The following is a 19,736-nucleotide window of genomic DNA, read 5'->3' as shown; positions in this document are numbered from 1 at the left end:
ACGCTTATGTCTTTGAGGGTCTTTAGCTGGGTGCCCCTCAAGCACCATGGACAGAAGTCAAACGGTCAGGAGTTGGCTTCCCAAAGGTAACTCAAACTATTGATTCTCTTCTTAAAAGAAAAACAGAAAGTCCTGCCGAACAACTTATTCACTCAGTAATATAGAGAGAAGAGTAACAGCTATTCTCACTGGGCACAGCAAAGTGACAGTGCTCATCTTACTAGTCCACCAAACCATTAACTGTTCCAGAGTTTCCTGGTCTCTGATTTTAGCAAAACAAAATCTCAGGTTTTTCATCTCAGGACTCGACTTTGAAAGTGAAGGTTTTAAACTTTAGGTGTAAGTTATAAGCTTTAAGAAATATGCCGGGCAGTGGTGGCGCACGCCTTTAATCCCAGCACTCGGGAGGCAGAGCCAGGCGGAGCTCTGTGAGTTCGAGGCCAGCCTGGACTACCAAGTGAGTTCCAGGAAAAGGCGCAAAGCTACACAGAGAAACCCTGTCTCGAAAAACCAAAAAAAAAAAAAAAAAAAAAAAAAGAAAGAAATAACTAGGAGGTTGGGCAGATGGTGATGGCCATCGAAACCATCTCTTACCTCAGCCACTTTCTGGGCTATCAGGACCAAGGGATTGGGGAGATGGCTGGAGCGCTGCAGACCCCAGGTGTCCAGAAATGAGACGCAGAACACCTTTTCCCTAAGAAGGGAAACAGAGTAAGGTATCTGCCCTGGCTTCTTAGCTTGCGGGCTGCTTAGATAGGTAACTAGCATGTTACCGGGGATGGGCCCCTTCATCATATTCAGCAACCAATAAAACCAGGAACTAGAACTGGAAGTCTTTGACTACCAGTTAAAGGAAAGGATCCTGTTTATAGCTCTGTCTGTGTGTGGAGATGGCATCCACAATGGCCAGGAAGATCCTAAGGTTACTACCCAACAAGAGGCATTCTGGCAAATAACAAAGACATGCATTTGTTCTTTCCCAATGGGCCTGTTGATTACACTCAGAAAAAAAAATGACCCATTGAAAGCTATTGTAAAAAACTTAAGAAAGAGCATTAAAGCCTACTGAAAAGGTAGGTTGGCTAAATGGTGTCCCTCTCCTTTGCTCTCCTTCGGCTTCTGTTTCCCTCCACAGTGTCTCTGCTGTGGCCCACTCTCAGCTGTGAGTGTCTCCCTCTGAGATGCTGCCTTTGCTCATTCCCAGCCTCACCCTGTGAGTATCTCACATTATTCTGCCATTGCATTCTGCCTGTCATCCATACTCTGCTCTGTGTGTCTTGTCCAAACTCCAAGAGACCACAGGGATGGGGGAGCAGAAGGGAGGCCAACGATAACATTGCTTCCATCATGATGTTCAGGGAGACTGGTAGAGGCCTGGGAACACACAGAACAGAGCAAAGAGCAGGGCCAACCTGTCACCCTGCAAGAACGCCACTTTCAGGTTCATCTGCTCCACACTGTACATATAAATGATCATCGATACAGAGCATGTTGAACAAGAAAGTAGTGGGACTCAGGGTAGGCAAAACAGCATAAAGTTAGACCAGAAAGCATAAGGAAGAGCCCCTGCAAAGTAGGTAACCCTGAGAAGAAAATCCAGGATGTCTATCTTGGCCTTAGAAGAACAGTAATAGAGAACTCAATTAGCAGACTGTGATCATCAAATACATCAAATACTCAAGGCATTCAGAGAAAGATGGTAAGTCAATTTTATTAGAAAAGAAAGACATTATTCTCTAGCATATTGGCAAAGAGGAGTGTGATTGTGTGTTTCCCACTTAGAGGACAGGTAGCCCGACACATGGACTTGGTGATGGTCCACTGCCTGTGACTTTGTGGATGACTTTCTGTCTCGGTAACATGAACTGGGTTCCATTTGGCCTGTACTTAATGGTGCCCACATCCAAAGATTCTTCCACCATACCCTCCATTCTTGTTAAAGTCTAGAACATGATTCAGATTCAGAAAGCACTGAAAAATTGAGATGTCCGTTAATGAATGGGGTTTACAAAAAACCCTATGAAGCATAAACACAGCACATTGAGAAGCATGACTCTGCATTATGCCACCCCAATCCATGTTCATAGAGTTGCCAGAATAACTTCCCAGATCCTCAAATTATACCAATATGAAATGTTTTAAGGACACCAAAGACTCCAGGGTGTCTTCATAGGTAAACTGACTTGGCATCTAGGGCTTCACAGCCTGGATTCTGACTACCTTCCCTTCTGCTCTCCCAGCACCCACATACAACCTGTGCTATTGGCATGTCAAAGAACCCACGTTTCTTCAACATTCAGTCATCTATATCTGTGCTACCAAATCCAGTGTGTACCAGACATAAGTGAGCCACTGAGCACTTGGGAAGTGGTTCGGTGAACAGAACAAGGACAATCAATGTGAAACACACACCAGATTTTGAAGATCTAACAAAATGAGGAATATAAAATATCTTGTAAATATTGGTTACCTGCTACGTTTCTGTTGCTCTGATAATTCTCTGATAAAAGCAACTCATGGGGAAAAGGGTGTATTTTGGTTGATAGTTTTAGAAGGATAGAGTTCACCGTGGTGGGAAAGGCGTGGTGGCCAAGCATGAGGCCAGCTGGTCACATTGCATCAGCATTCAGGAAGCAGAGAGGAAACAGGAAGTGGGCCAGGCTATAAAACCTCAAAGGCAGCTGCCAGTGATGCACTTCCTCCAGCTAAGCTCTACTTCCTAAAGGGTCTACAATTTACTAAACAGCACCACCAGCAAAGGACCTGGTGTTCAAACACATGAGTTTATGGGGACCATTTTATAATAAAACCACAACACCTACTGAATAAATGATAACATTTTACTATATGTTGAATAAAATATAATATGCTATTTCATTTCAACCATTCCTGTGTACTTTTAATTATTTAAAGAGGAGCCAATAGTCCCAAGTAGCTGAGTGAAGGGAGACAAGACAGGAAGTTACAGATAAACTATGGAGTCAAATTTCTGTTGTTAAAGCTTCTCAAGGTTTAGTTATTGACTTAACACCTTTATGAATTTCCCATATCTGAGAAGCTGATTTAATATTGGTTCACTTAACTTTATTATCATCCTAAGCAATAATATCCTTTAATAGGATATTGTTTTCTTATTCATTTCTAATGTTATATAATAATATATATAATATCCTCTTATATAGTATAGTTAAACTTTAATATGCATTTCTATTTTCCTAATACATATTAAATAAGCATGCAAATAGTCTAAACATTCTGTCCTGTGCTTCTAATCTCATTTTGTGCATAACTAGAAATAGCCATTCCATCCAATGGGAAACTATAGATGCTGGGATTTATGGGAGGGCTTTAAACACAGAGGTGACATCATCTGAGATCTAAGAGTTTGGAGCACTGACTGCAAGTCTCCTGGCAAAAAATGGAAGAATGATGAGGCTAGAAGTTGTAATTAATGACTTAAGAAAAATGTTGAACTTAGAATGTTATTTTTAATTAAACTTTAAAAAAGAGAGATCAGGAAATATCCTGTAGAGTCTGCTGTTTTGTTATTTACTGTCTCTAAATGATGAAGTCTTAGAAAATCTGAAGGCTGCACATAAAGTGCTATTGTATCATAAATAGCAGCAAAATTCATCCTTGACTATAGCCAGAGAGGATTTTTCTGAAAGTCTAATACCAGAGTCATCCAATGGTTTACAATAACACCATTATAAAAAAAAGATTACGGAAAAAAAAAAAACTGATGGTACCGTCCTTTTCATCATTTTACAGAGAGAGCAGCCCATGAGCATGGTATTATCTGCTAAATACAAATGACGCGTCCACACTGCCATGGTGCCCAGCCTACTTGATCAGTAGAGATGGCTCAGCAGTTCAGAACACTTGCTGCTGTTCCAGAGGAGTGGGGTTTGGTTCCCAACACACACATCAGGTGGCTTGCAAACACCTGCACCTATATAGCTCCAGGGGCTCCAGTGCACTCCTCTGGCCTTTGAGGATCCCTGCACACATGTAGTGCACATACCAACAAGGACACATGTGCGCATGCACATGTGCATACGGACAAAGTTCCTAAATTGTTTTAAGTGACACGTAGCATTGATAATAATTTCTATGGTCCAGTTAGATTTAAAGCATTCAGTTTCAAATATGAAGATACACATTACGTAACAAAGTATATTTCCTACATATACTGGGGTGTGGTGAATGGCTCACAGGAATTCTTAACCTATAATGTAGCAGCTGTGGAAACACAAAGGCTGTGTAGAGGAACACACTACATAACAAGTTTCACAACAGTTAAAATGTAAGTCTCCTCAGACTAATTCCTTATTTGGAAGCAAAGGTCTTCAAATAGGAGTGATGAGGATAACTAGTTTTAACTATGCTGGGACTCAGCTGTTTCTGTGTTCCCTACAGGGCCATAAAGGCACATTTGGCAGGTATCCTGAAATCATACTTTGTTCCCACAGAAGGCATTGGATACACTTAGGGCCACATTCTGCTCCCTAAAGCTGAAGGCATCCACATTTCTTCCGTTGGCCCCAAATCTGTATTCTGTCATGGGACCAGCATCTTTGCCTGGTATGCCTCTAAGTCATATTTCATGTGGCTACAGAAGCAACTTGTGCTTTTACAGGGACTACACATCAAACTCTGAAATGGGGAGAGAGTTGATGTTTCATGCTGATACCTTGAAAATAGAAAGAACACATGTGAAATATCTCCACACCTCCCTAGGGAAACAGGTAGGGTTACTCTTCTCTTCCCTGCTCTCTCGACCAGACTCTCCTTAAGACCGACAAATGGTGTGGATGACATCTGCTTTTACATTTGCAGTGGAGAGTCCAGTGGTTCTCAAATCCAAGCTCCTGAACACCCTTCATTTGTACAAGTAAAGGTGGTTCAGCTCTCACTGTGGCTGCTTGGCCTCTCTTTCCTGTATCTCAGCTCTTTGTGGTGGCCCACCATGGCTGGATGATGCTTTACTTTTTATTGCCACAGTACTCATTCCATAGTCATTGTGTCTAGACTTGATAGCCACGGAGCCTACTGAGAGCCACTGACTTAGCTAGCTAAATTTTCTCTTCTAACTGGAATCAGAGTTGGCTGTCCCACTCAAGAATAGTCCCGTCTGAAGGTCAAAGTTGATCCTAGTTACAAAACAATATTTGAAAGCCAACTTGGGATACATGGGACCCTGTCTTAAACAAACGACGAGGAAGAAGAGGATGGAGAAACAGCAGTGGTTGAAGTGTTTTCCTCATAAAGCAAGAAGAAAACAGAAACAGAGGGTTAAGAACTGAATAATTGATATCCAAAAGATAAAGGAGGATGAAGTAGGCCTCAGAAGACAGCTAGGTTGAACAATGGACTACAGGGTGCTGATACTTCCATTTGATCTGCAGCTGGCTTGTTCTGTGGCCCCAATTCCTTCCAGGCAGTCTAGAGCCCCATGACTATAGGAACTTACAGACTGTTACCACCCTCAGGCAGCCAAGTAAGTTTGGGTTTTCTGAAAGTATCCTGAAACTTATGAGGCTTCTCCACGAGAAAAGATTTCTGCCCAAAGACAGAAGTAGCCTTCTTGGACATGACCTCCACCTGCTTTTACTGTGATACTTTAGGCTCTGGATTGCCTGTTTGATATTGTTTTTTGTTTGTTTGCTTGGTTACTTTTGCTTTGATTTCTCTCAGTTTTATAGCCTCTGAGATGAAACTTCACATTCCCCCAGGTCTCAAACTACAGAATACATACCATGTTTTTGTTTTTTGCTGTTGAACAATGTCGTCCTGGTACCATCCAGAAAAAATAAGGGTGAAGAAGGAGCCTGGGATGGAGGCGCTGGTGCAGCCATGATAGCCCCTTTCCACGGAGCACTACATAGCATGGTCAAGTCATACCTGCCAGATTCCCATTGTATCAAAGTTTCACCCTATGTGGACCCAGCACTGACTGAGCACATTCTGGCAGGTGGGTTGTCTGGGTGGAGGTAAAATTCTTGCCTTCTGAGTACAACTTGCCATGTTTTAGCCTTATTAAAACTACGAACTCAATGGTTCATGTTTATAGATGGTGAATGAAAATATCATTCTGCAGAGAAGGTGACTGACAATAGAGACGAGACACTTATTAGCTGACCTTGACATCCCATAGTGAATGAGCTACTCCTTAGTAACTCTAGCAATATTTTAAAGGCCACTCAAATTAAGCAGTGAAAATTCAATGAAAAGTAAACTACCTATATTTGTTAATTCCAGAAATCCATGCAGAGATAAAAGTGATTTAAAAGTATTCACAAGAGTGAAAAAATTATTTGAACAATTATTTAATGCAAGGAAAAGATTATGAATTAAGGGGGATCTAGAACTGTTCTTTCAAGGCAAGACTCAACAGCTGATACCATCTTCACTACATGGGAGCACATTCCTAAGTCAAACACATAGGTAAACAGTGAAACATGAAAACGCAGAAAATAATGACAGGATTCCTTCTGGTAATGTTACATGGAATTACCAGCAATTCCAAGCTGCCTCTTTTCAGATAGTGTTTTGGGGGGAACAGGGAATGTCTTTTTGTTTTTTAATTTATAAAATTAAAGTTTTGGGTGGACTGGAGAGATGGTTCAGCAGTTTAGAGCGCTTGCTTATCTTCCAGAGGACCAGAGTTTGGTTCCCACCATCCACATTGGTTGACTCACAACCACCTGTAACTCCAGCTATGGGGGATCGGATGCCATCTTCTGGTCTCTGTGGGTACCTCCACACATATGGCATATATTTATACATATGCATAAATAAAAATAATCGTTAAAATGTAGTATCTTAACCACAGGTTTTTTTTTCTTGAAAAGTAAAACCACAACTTTGTCTTACTGAATACAACAGAGCTGCAAAATCTAATATGCCCAAGAAGAAACAGTTGAGTCAAATGATCCTTGTGCATAAATGTAGGTGTATGTGTGTTCATGTGTATTTATTTGTGTGTGTGTGTGTGTGTGTGTATGTGTGTATTCTTATGTGTGTAAGAGTGCTTGTGCACTGTGTGTATGCATATGGAAGTCAGAGGAAAACCTTAGGATTTCATCTTCAGGCACCATCTACCTTGTTTTTTTTGGGCAGTGTCTCTTCCTGGTCTGGAATGTAGCAAGCAGGCTAGGCTGACTGACAGGTGAGCCCCAGGGATTCCTTCTTGTCTCTATCTCCCCAGAGCTGGGGTTAGAAACATGTGTCTCAGTGCCTTGCATTTTCACATGGGTTTGGAGGATTGCATACTTGTAAGGCAAATACTTTGTCAGATGAGCTATCCTCCAGTCCTTGGGTCACAGTACTTTGCATCTCACATTGGAGTTTGAGGACAGCAATCATGGAGACCATTTTTAAAATTATGTTTATTATTATTATAATTGTGTGTATGTGTGTGTGTGCATAATGTAGGGGGGGTAAATGCCCCATGCTGTATATAGGGAGGTCAGAGGACAATACTGTGGAGTCAGATCTCTACTTTCACCTTTACATGAGTTCCTGCCCTTGAACTCGGGTCATCGGGCTTGAGCCGCAAGCACCTCTTAGCCCTCTTTCCAGTTCAAGACCAATTTTAAGAATACTCTAATACTTTCTAGTTCCATCCATTTGTCTGCAAATTTCATGATATCATTGTTTTTTACAGCTAAATAATTCTCCGTTGTGTAAATGTACCACATTTTCTTTATCCATTCTCCAGTTGAGGGATATTTAGGTTGTTTCCGGGTTCTGGTTGTTATGAATAATGCTGCTATGAACATAGTTGAGCAAGCGTTCTTATGGTATGATTGAACATGTCTTGGGTATATGCTCAAGAGTGGTATCATTTGGTCTTGAGGTAGATTGATTCCCAATTTTCTGAGAAGTCACCATACTGACTTCCAAAGTGGCTGTGCAAGTTTGCACTCCCACAAAGAATGGAGGAATGTTTCCCTTGCTCCACATCCCCTCCAACATAAGCTGTCATCAGTATTTTTGATCTTAGCCATTGTAATAGGTGTAAGATGGTATATCAGAGTCGTTTTGATTTGCATTTCCCTGATGACCTGATGAAGGATGTTGAGCTATTCCTTAAATGTCTTTCAGCCATTTGAGATTCTTCTGTTGAGAATTCTGTTTAAATCTGTAGTCTATTTTTTAACTAGATTGTTTAGTATTTTGTTGTTTAGTTTCTTGAGTTCTTTATATATTTTGGAGCAGAAAGACAAACATGGTATGTACTCACTCATAAGTGGATACTAGAGGTAAAGCAAAGGATAACCACACCACAACCCACAGCTCCAGAGAAGCTAGCTAACAAGGACTCTAAGAGGGATGCATGGATCACACTGGGAAAGAGAAATAGATGAAATCTCTGGAGTAAACTTGGGGGCGGGGCAATGGAGGGGAAGGGATGAGAACATGAGGGAATGGGATGACTGAGTTGGGAGGATGGAGTAAAAGAGCAATGAAAGAGATATCTTGATAGAGCAAGACATTATGGGGTTAGGGAGAAACCTGGTGCTAGGGAAATTCCCAGAAATCCACAAGGATGACCCCAGCCTAGACTGCTAGCAATTGTGGAGAGAGTGCCTGAACTGCCCTACACCAGTAATCTGATTGGTGCATACCCTAACTGTCATCATAGAGACTTCATCCAATAACTGATAGGAGCAGATGCAGAGATCCACAGCCAAGCACCAGGCCGAGCTCCAGAAGTCCAGACAAAGAGAGGGAAGAGGGATTATATGAGCAAAGGGGGTCAAGATCATGATGGGAAAAATCTATAGGAACAACTGAACTAAGCTGGTGGGAACTCACAAACTCTAGACCAACAGCTGTGGAGCCTGCATGGGACCAGACCAGGCCCTCTGCATAGGAAGACAGTTGTGTAGCTTGGTCTGTTTGAGGGACCCCTGGCAGTGGGATCAGGATCTATCCCTGGTGCATGAGCTGGCTTTTTGGAGCCCAATACCTATGGTGGGAGGCCTTGCTCAGCCTTGATGCCAGAGGGTAGGGGATTGGTCCTGCCTCAACTGAATGTACCAAGCTTTGCTGATTCCCCATGGGAGGCCTTACCCTTTTGGTGGGGTGGGGAATGCTGATGTGGGGAGCAGAGGAGGGGTGAGAGGGGGATCTGTGGTTGGTATGTAAAATAATTAAAAAATTTCTGAAAAAAAAAATACTCTAATACTGACCTGTACAAAAACACCTAATTTTCACTGCATGCATATACAAAATTTACCACACCAACAGATACATTCTATTAGCAAATAATTTTCTCCTTTGGAGAAAATAAGGCTAATAACCATGTAAAGATGTATAGTTTAAGAACCATTATTCACACTAAATTAATAGTTTTAAATCTTGGCTAAGAGAGGTTTTTTAAAATAACTATTTTACCAGTTTTTTACTCTGTGTGTGTAGGGAGGCAGTATTGGTTCTGTGGAGGTCAGAGGCGGCTTTGGATCCTCTCAGATCTGGGGTCATAGGCAATTTTGAGCTGTCTGATGGGGTGCTGGAAACCAGGTTAGGTTCTATTACTCTCTTAACAGTTGAGTCATCTCTCCAGCCCAACTGATTGATAGTTTTGGCATTTTATTTTATTTATTTCATAATGTTGTATTTTAAAAGAAGCAAGGTAAACAAGAATTCTTGTCACATTTTTAGGAAGCTTTACTTGGGAAGGCAATGATGAGTAGCATTCATTCAGTTTATCTATCTGTCTGTCTTTCTACTTCATTCATTCATTCATTCATTCATTCATTCATTCATTCAACAATACTTCCTACTACTTTAGATTTATCTCCGTCCAACATGCACAAGCCCCACATAGTTACTGTCTCCCATGTCTTTTCTTATGTGATGTCTAAGGCATAGACCTGATTAACTACAGCAAAAAGAGAGCATCAATGCTTAGGCTAGGAGGAGGGAAACACTGCTAGAGAAATCTGGAGGTAAAGGGAGACTGGGAAAAGCCACCCTTCAGCATGAAGGCACACAGGTGGAGGCCGGGAGGAAGGCCCCATCCATCAGGGAAAACATCTGGGCAGAGACGCAGAGAAGACAGTGGGTAGGAAATGGCTGCATTTGCCAAGAACATGGTAGGAAGAACAGTCCTGGGAACTGAGCTGAATAAAGTTATTAATCCCAAGGACGACACGGAAACGCCATCTTGGGAAGTTTTCACTGTCTGAAATGAGCCACGAGAATTATTAAGGGATCTAGAAGCAGAGGATGGATTATGAGATGTAGCTTCAGGAGAAGAATCTGGCAACGATAGATAGAAACGTTAGAGGGGAAAATGGAAAGCAAGGAGCCAGGGGGATACACACGACTACTGTCTAAGGGACAGGCGCCGAGGACACAGATAGGATCAGGAAGAGCGACACAAAGGAGAATCAGAAAGCTCTGGAGACCAAGGTCATTAGAGCAGGGAGGAAGGGAAAGGAAAGAATGTTTGCTGAGGACCCTCCACACACCACAGGACTGTCCCCAGGATAAACAGCACTGCTTGCCTTCATACAGTTCAAATTTATACTTTTTTTTTTTAATGGCCATGGAATAATTACCAATATGGTGGCTTTCACACTCAATATGTTCTGGTTTGGATAACATATTAAAGAAGCATGTTTATTTTATTTATTTATTTTCATTCATTCATTCATTCGTTCATTCATTCATGTATTCATTCATTCATTGTGGTATTGGGAATTGGATCCAGCATGCTAGGCAAGTGCTCTCCACCGAGCAATAACTCAGTCCCACACATTCGTGTTATATAACATACATTCCCTCTCCCTCTTTTTTTCTACAAAATGATCCACCAGCTTACACACCCAGAAGCCGAGGCTCTGACAAATGAGTTATATAATGGTGTGTGGCTGGTAGGTGGTAATATGTAGATAAGAATCCAGATCTATACTCTTCCTAAATCTATGGACTTTCAGAGTCTACTTAAGCGGTCGGTTGTGACCTGTAGCATGTAGGGACATCAGGAGGAGCAAAGGTGTATGAGGGTGGTGCATCCTGGTTGGAGGTGTGGTCTCTAAGGCTCTGAAAGGACACTGCAGCTGCTGGAGACACTGGCTGGAGCTCAGTAGCAAAGTCACACTAATGTTAGAGATGTGTGAGCTTTCTAAACGAACAGATGCAGGAATTGAAACTCTGGGATCAAATGACATCACCACACATGAGCGGCGGGACAAAGGGCATGACTCTGATGCCTGCAGCAGCCAAGCACACACAACACAGTGAAGGACGAGCAGGAGACACCAGAGAGGAGCAGGAAGAATTGTCTGTGAGAACGAGCATATATTTCCCTTGGAAATGCTCTGCACTTTGAGACGAAAATAACACATGTACAAAAATGATGGCCTATCTCTTTCAGTTATTATTTTTTAGACAAGATATCACTATGAAATCAGCTCCAAATCCCTGTGATCCTCCTGCCTCAAGCTCTCAAATTCTAAAGTTATAGGTGTGCATTACCATGCCCTGCAGTAGTGCACTCTGAAGAACATTTATATTTATTTACTTAGTGTATGTGTGTTTGCATGCACCATACTACAGCAGTCATGTGACTAGAGGACAATCTGAAGGAGTTGTTAGTTCTCGCCTTACACCTGGGTTCTGGGGACTGAACTAATTTCATTGAGTTGATGGCACGGGCCTTACCTACTGAGCCATCTTGTATACCCAGTAACTCATTTCTTAGTAAAATTTCACAACCAGAATACTTTCTGATAATTCAATTGACAAGAAATTGTCATTTCTTTAAAGTAATTATTTTGTTAGAAGTCTCACTAATAGAACAGAACATTCTAAGACACATTCATTCAGTTTTTGCCCTCTTTCTCATCCTAGGATATATAGAATCAGGTATTTAAAGAATGCAGTGAGTTATCAACCTCACTAGCACCTGACAGTGGGATGAGACAAAGTGTGGTGGTTTTATTGCTCAAGCGCAGATGAACACAACTCAGACGCTGTTGTCATGAATGTGCAGTGAGGATGGAAAGGGAACCGGAAACAGAGGAACAAAGTAGGGAAAGCATTTAAAAAGCCATACCTAGGCGGGATATGGTGCTTCATGCCTGCCATGTCAGCACCCAGGAAGCGAAGGAGAATCGCTGTGAGTTCAAGGCTAGTCTGGATTTTATAGTTTAGTTTCAGGGGGAAAAAAAGAATAGCAATACCCTCGAACTTAAAATTCACTTACATTAGAAAAATTGACTTTATCACCGAGAACTTGAGTTCCAAGTCTTGCCATTACTTCATACTTTAAGCTGAAAGGTAATAAGCCACTGTGAGTCAAAGGTTCTCAAACTTGAACCTCAATTGCCCAGATCCTCATGACGACAGCCTAGATGGCGGGATTCACATCTTAGAACACTCTGATTCAATTGGTCTGGGTGGTCCCTGAGAATATCTGTCTCCAACCAGGGACCAGGAAATGCCAATGTTCCTGGTCCAGGGACCTCAGTCCCAGAGCCACTAGCTTACACTCTGTTCTGTGTGTCAGGAGAGGTTGGCTGCCGCCGCCACTGCCGCCTTCTGTGGAATGACAATGGAGTACAAGCATCCACCAAGCTGGGTTTCTCATGGCACTCTGGAAAATGATTCAACAACATGACTTGGAAGGGAGGGCCAACTTTTTGCCTCATTGTCTGTGTTCTGAATCCAACCTAGTTTAATATTTTGGAAAATGTTACCCTTTTCCGTACCGAGCAAAGTAAATATTTGGTCAGTTGTTAAGGATGAGCTACAGAGCGAGACCTAAAGATGTATCCAAATTCAGCAGGAAGGCTGGGAGCTGCTTTGTAACTTTCTCCAGACTGTGATTTGTAATGGCCTTCAGGAGCCAGCAGAAATACCAACCACTTGATCTATTAAGAAAAGGCTGAATGAACCTTTTCACAGCAGAATATTTTTTTTCCACACTGACTCTTCAGTGCACTTGGCAGTGTAAGGAGGAAGAGGAGACCAAATGCTTTCCTGTCAGGAGGATTCTATATGGGCATTGTTCTCAGATGACTAAGTCAGGAGCAGCAAGTTTCAAATTGGAAGAAATTTTTAGCAACCCATGTGGTTTGACAATCGACACAACGAAGGCCCAGGGAAGGCCACTGCCATTTCCCAGAAAACCAGATGGTGACAGAACTGAAGCTGTCATAAGACACAGAGGCTCTTGACCCTGGACCAACACTTTTCTTACCACAACCCCTCAGTTCTCAGAGATAAGACTACAGTATATCGGGCCATGGAGGTGTCTCAGCAGGTAAAGGTGCTTGTCATGAAGACTGGCAGCCTGACCTTTATCCATGGGATAGAGGATGGAAGAAAGGGACAGGTTTCCACCAGTTGTCCTCTGACCTTTGCACAGGTAGTATGGAATGTGTGCATGAACACACACACACACACATTTTAAAAGAATAGTGAATTGGTTTTAAAGCTGAAACCCAAATTCTACTGACTGTAAGTATACTTTATGCAGCACATTCCCTCATAATCAATAACCCAATTGGTTGTAAATGCTGAGGGAGTTGATAAAAAGGGTTCTGAGAGTCCTTTTCTTCTTTTCTAAGTATTTTCTAATTTGCCTTCTACTGTGATGATTTGAACCCCTTTAATGTACTACATGGCTAAGAAGTATAGAAATAGGATTCTAATTATGACAATATTCACATTCTGTCAAGAAACTATCTGGGGAAATGGTATGGGATTTATGTGTCTCCAGCAAAGCACATGTTAGAAGCTAAGTCCTCAAAGTTATGTGTGGATAGTCTTCTGAGGTCAAGTCATTGAAAAAAAAATTGCGACTAGATAAGGCCCATTGATTTGGGGCCCTGCCATGGCTAATCTTGGTTGTCAACTTGACATATCTGGGAAGAGGGAACTTCAATTGAGGAACTGACTCTATCAGACTTGCCTGTGGGCATATCTGTGAGGCATCTTGATTGCTAGTTGATGGAGAAGAATCCAGCCTATTATGGGTTGTAGCATCCTGAGGCAGGTGGGTCCCAACTATATAAGAAAAGCAGTTGAGTGTGAGCCTAGGAGGAAGCCAGTACAGTGTCCCTCCAGGGTCTCAACCTCTGCTTGACTTCCTGCCCTAACTTCTGTCAGTGATGGATTGTGACCTTGGAGTTGTATTCTGAAATAACCCCTTTCCTCCTCAAATTGCTTTGGGTCAGTGTTTCCTCACAACAACAGAAAATAAACCAGAACAGGCCTTCAACTGGTATTAGTGATGAAGAGAACAGAGACCAGAGCCATTATTCTAGCTCTGTCTGCCTTGTCATGCCCTCTGCCACACTACTGCCATGTGTTTAGACGTCTCATCTTCCATAGGCATGAGCTTAATAAACCCGTTTGTAGCTGGAGAGCTTCTCTCCAGGTCCCACCAAGCCCCCACAGTCCCACAACCCACGTATAAAATAATCACTCAGACCCTTATATTACTTATAAACTGTATGGCCATGGCAGACTTCTTGTTATCTTAAATTACTTAAAATGCTTCTTCTATCTTAAATCAACCCATTTCTATTAATCTATAAGTTGCCATGTGGCTCATGGCTTACTGGTACCTTACATCTTGCTTGTCATGGCAGCGGCTGGCAGATCTCTCTCACTCAGCCTTCCTGTTCCCAGAATTCTCTTCTCTGCTTGTCCCGCCTATACTTCCTGCCTGGCTGCTGGCCAATCAGCATTTTATTTGTACAGAGCAATATCCACAGTACCTGTTCTTTATAAATTACTTGATATGACACTCAGTTAGAGCAACAGAAAACTGACTAGAATGGGAACATATAAAAGGGGTAGGGGATATCACCACATGGGGTAATAGACCAATTTGGTCCTGTTATCATACATTTCATCTCCAACTTTGTAGCTAGAAAGCATCTACTGCTTTGTTACAGAGGGATACTATGGGGTCAGTGCCATAAGGCAGTTTCCTCAGAATTGGAACATTCCCTCCAAGGAGGAGCAGGGAGGCTCATGAAACTCAAGACGCAAACCAACCCAGCATGTCTAGGAAAGCTGACGCTTCGGGGCTTCACTAGGGCCAGCTGAACTGCCACAGAAGCAGTTCATAGGTGCTCGGGAGGAGACTTACCAGGAAGGGGGAGAGGGGGATTCTCCAACCTGTCCATTGTCCAGCTGCCTGCCAGTCATGCAGAGAGCTTTCCCTAAAGAGCTTTTGTGAATGGTCAACCATGTTGGGGTGGGCTTTTCGATAATGCCATTGCATTTGACTCATGCCCTGTTCCTGGAGTAGCCCCTCACACATATACCAAATTCCATCCCAATAAAAACTAACTGGTTCTCCAAGTTGGATGTTAATAGATTCATTATTTTGGTCTGTCACAGGTTTGCTATGTGGTGTGCGGTGACACTATGCATTGTGACTCCCCAGGAAAAGTCTCCCCCAACAAGGACTGAATGAAAAATGCACAATTGTAAACATGGGCTCAAGCTATGAGAGAACCCTGGAAAAATGAGAGGTATCCAATAGTGAGTGGGGGGCAGCTAGGTGGACATATGCTTTACAGTTGATCCAAGAGAGTGCCCATAACACCAAGGCTGAACAGTGATGGGCATGAAACATCTGACTGTCAATTTTATTCCTGTTCCATCAGGTAGATAAGGACACCAATGAGAATAGATAATGGGCTCCTGAGATGTCAAATGGTGGTCAAGATCTGTTCTTAGGTCAAACATGACTTTGACTCCAGATTCTCAAACTCACTGCTGATGTCACTTTTGGTCGCCAGCTAACCTCTATACGCCTCACTTTCTTCACCTGCACCAGAGAGATGATAATAAAAATTCTCCAGTTTGTTGATCCATTCTCTAGGTACTTATTAAGCACGCACCACGAGTGTGGCATTTTTCAAGGTGCCAGGCGATGGAGAAGACAGCTAAGGTCTCTGTTCTTCATGGATTCATACTTCAGTGTGTGCAGAAGGATTCAGAAAATACTCAAATATCATGAGTGAACTAAATTGATCAACAGCCATTAATGCTGTGAACAAGACAAAACAATGTCTCTTAGGAGGTGTTGCACAAATGAAAACCTGTAAGACAAGGGCAGGCTTTGAGATACTCTGGCGAGGAGCAGTAAAGGTCTGGTGACCACAATTCCCTTGTCCCTGCTGCATTTGTGTGTCCTGAGTGGAAATGAGTATTTCGCAACTCACCTGGTGGCAGGGGCTAAGGGGAAGGAGGTACGGGAGAGTGATTGGCAGCACCGTTCATGGTACAAAGGAAGCACTTTGTAAGAGGAACCCTTGAGTCATTATTCATACTTTTTAAATGCTTTCATGATTCATTAACGTCCCCTGTAAAGTAAAGCCAGACACAGGCCATTGCTTTTCCAACCAGTGACACCCACATCCAGGCCTTGATACACAGGAAGGGCTCCATGCCACTTGGTTTATCTCACCTGTTCACCACAACCCCAGCATGACTATATTTTAACAAGCACAGCACGCAGCTTTTCGACTTGGAAATGAAGTTGGTCTGGTGGGATTTCAATTTTCACATCATGACTAGATGTTTGAAGGTTTCTTGGAGCAGCCTGAGAAGTCCGGAGGAACAGAGGGTTAGGGGAGGCAAGGAGGGCAGGACTCCAGGTCTTAGGCTCATATTTTAACCAAGGGAGTTCCAAAGATGTTGATTTTATGTTTTATTTTTCACTTGAACACTGAGTTGTGCTGCTAAAAGACAAACAAACCACACGAAAGCCCAACAACTGAAAGTCACTAATTGACCCTCGAGCTTACTCAAGGTCATTAGTTAACCAGAGTTGACCGGAAACTAACACAGCTCCTACTTCTCAGGTAATACTTTCTCCATGTGCTTTGTGACATAACACTGTCGATTTTGATCTTGATAGATAGGGAACTTAATGCTCGACTTTGTGTTGGTCAGTATGCACTGCCATTCACAGACACATCTCGCTGAGGTCCGGTGTTCTCCCTTGAACCACCTCTAGCTCATTAGTTTTCACAACAAATGAAAGACCTGCTTCTACAGTCTTGCTGTTCACAGAGGCTTCATCAGAATCAGGAGACATTTCAGTTAGTCTCTTAGAGAGGTTTGAAGGAACAAGAGAAATTTATGAAGGGATTACAAAAATGTTGCCTCGCTTTTTCCCACCTGAGGGGAAAATTAAAGCTGAAAATTGTTGAGAGAGAAAACTCCAGCATCTGAGGCAAGAAAGCAGCAGAAGTTTAGGAATGCAAGAACAGACATGATTTTCAAACATGGAAAACGAATAAGGGGTCCTCCAAACAGGAATCACTAACTGAGAATACATAAGTAAGTTTAAGTTCTGTTTAAACTCAAGTTTAGAGTGAGTGGGTCCCACACTTAAAATATTAGAAGCGGGGTTAGAGAGATAATGAATTCTGCAAAGATTTGAAAAGTCATATGTTAAACATTTGCTTTAGGGACAAGAAATAAGGCAGGAGGTTTGGGTGACATGGTAGTAACTCTGTTATTTGGAAAAGAACTGTAATAATGGGGAAAAAAAGTAATACTGACATTTAAAAAAGACATTCTACCATGGTCTCCAGATTAGCTGCCTATACTTGTCTAATGCCTATATGTTACCCTCTATTGGTGACTTATTGCTAGGAGCCAAAGCAGGTGTATTTTCAAGTTCAAGTTACTCTCAGAAAGGCTAAGATGTTTCTTTTCAAAGGAGAATAAAGATGTTTCCCAAGTATCCTACAGTTACACTACAAAGCAAACTTCCACAGAAGACCGTCCTAGTAACCCACATTACTACATTCACACTCTGTGCCTTTCATTCAAGTCTCTAAAGAGTAGTGAATTCACAAGCCAGAAGATGCAACTAGCAATATACACATTAGAAATATGGGGACTTAAACAAGCCATGGGTCCTTCCACCACATGAATGTTGGTAAGGGTGTGGGTAGTGTGGCTTCATGCATGGTAGAGAATGTCATGGAACAGCACAGCCCTGCTGGAACATAGTTTGATTATACACATTGAGCTATAAAGATGGGAGACAATGTGACCAGCTATCCTACTTCTGGGAATGTATCTTAATTAAAAGTATAAGAAAAGTTCCATACATAAAGATTTTTTTTAAAATCACAATTTTAGAATAGGTAAGATTATTATTTTTTAAATTCAGTTCAATAAAAGATGTTTGGATACTAGAAACTCAATATAGTAGGAATTCTGTCCTTTAATAATTCATATTTACAACTCAATACTTGTACTCTTTGGAATATAATACAACCATAGAAAAGGAATCTGTGAAAACTTTGCTACGAGATCAAAATGTATGTCATGAGCTAAATTTAAAAAGCCAGTCACCAGCAACCAAGTTAACACAATGCTTCAGAGCAAAAGAACGTGGAAAGGATCCAGAAGGAAAGAGCAAAATGGTCACACTGATGGAATAGTAGGTCATGTTTCCTTTCTCTTTATTTTCTTATAATGTGGTTCTATTGCCTTCTAAATAGCAATGATAGAAATGAGAAGAGAAATACTGAAAATACGAAGGAGCAGCAGCAGCAGAAGGGGTGGAAGAAACTGGAGATAAAGAACAAATACACTCGAGAACTTTCTATGGAAAATTGCTTTTGTTATAGTTCCTTAGCAGCTGGCTAATAGTGATGATTTGTTAATTCAATAAACTAGTTTATTTTATATGGGGACTTATAAAGGCTCTAAATCGAGATTTACTGTCCTCCACTCATGGCGGTCTTCAGAGTTTCACATAAACAAGAGTTCCTCTGCAAATGAGCTAAGGGAACACCTAAAAATGATTCACAGGGAAAGCAAATAATAAAATAGACCTACAAAGGGTCTGACCAACCGCTGGCAAGGACTCAAACATCCACTAACACAGTAAAGGTACCTTGTCACAGGCCAAAACTCACTGCTTGCGAATGAAAAACAGGCCATATCCTGGTATCTCCACCAAGATGGGGCAACTGCTTTCCTGTCCAGATGATGAGATAAAGAGGTAAAGTGAGCCCAAGGTGGGAGGAACTGCCAAGTCTGAGAGCAAGGGGGGCTCGCTGTGGGGGATGGGCTGACTGTCAGGGAGGGGTCCCAGTATCCTGAGCCTCCCTAAGCACCTAGTCCAGCTACTCTGGCTCTGCTTCTCTCAGGAGACCCGGAGACCCTAAGGTCAACTGAGAATGGGATTCAGATGCTCACCTAAAATGTAGTAAGGTTGTTTGGGTGTGGACAGTTAGGGGTTTGATGCTTCTGTTTCAAGGCCACATTTTTAAAAAGTCTTCCTTAAAGGGCCTTGAAAGTTCCTGGATTTCTCTCTGGTCTTGAGCCAAGCACAGATGGATTTGAGCATCATGTTCCTCAGAGCCCTTTTTGTCTTCTGTGGTGGCTGTCATCCAAACTCTGGCCCTGGATGGCCAGGTGATAGCAGGTGACCTTGGTTGTACTGAACTAGGTGGTCCACTCCTAGGTGTGGTATGCTGCTGGAACCACAATCTGGACCTTAAAACATCTCTGCATTCAACCTAGTCTACACTATCAATTCCAGTTTCCCTTGGAGCTTGCTTCCCCAGATCCTCCCCTCCCTGGAAATTTCCTTGTCAACCATTGTTCCTATCTACAGGCAGTAGACGCTGACTCTGGACATCATTAAAATAATAACAAGCAAAAAGCTGAGATTATAGGATGTAATGGAGTCCAAAGGCTTAAACTCCCAAAGTGTTGCCAAC

General features: G+C 42.2%; 1 protein-coding gene across 7 annotated transcripts in view; it reads right to left on the bottom strand.

Moving 5' to 3' along the window:
- The window catches only part of Aig1 (androgen induced 1), a 224,156-nt gene that overhangs the window by 96,673 nt on the left and 107,747 nt on the right, over nt 1-19,736 (bottom strand). For 2 of the 7 annotated variants that reach the window (XR_013045086.1, XR_013045085.1), the window contains one exon: nt 12,224-12,290. The exons of the other annotated variants lie outside the window; for them this stretch is intronic. The gene's annotated coding sequence lies outside the window, so the exon portion shown is untranslated. The remainder of the gene's footprint in view (nt 1-12,223; nt 12,291-19,736) is intronic. 7 annotated transcript variants of the gene reach the window in all.

Source organism: Peromyscus maniculatus, chromosome 16, assembly GCF_049852395.1.
Source record: "Peromyscus maniculatus bairdii isolate BWxNUB_F1_BW_parent chromosome 16, HU_Pman_BW_mat_3.1, whole genome shotgun sequence".
Classification (NCBI taxonomy): domain Eukaryota; kingdom Metazoa; phylum Chordata; class Mammalia; order Rodentia; family Cricetidae; genus Peromyscus; species Peromyscus maniculatus.
Note: the sequence above shows the minus strand (reverse complement) of the source record. Positions and strands in the feature narration are given on the sequence as shown.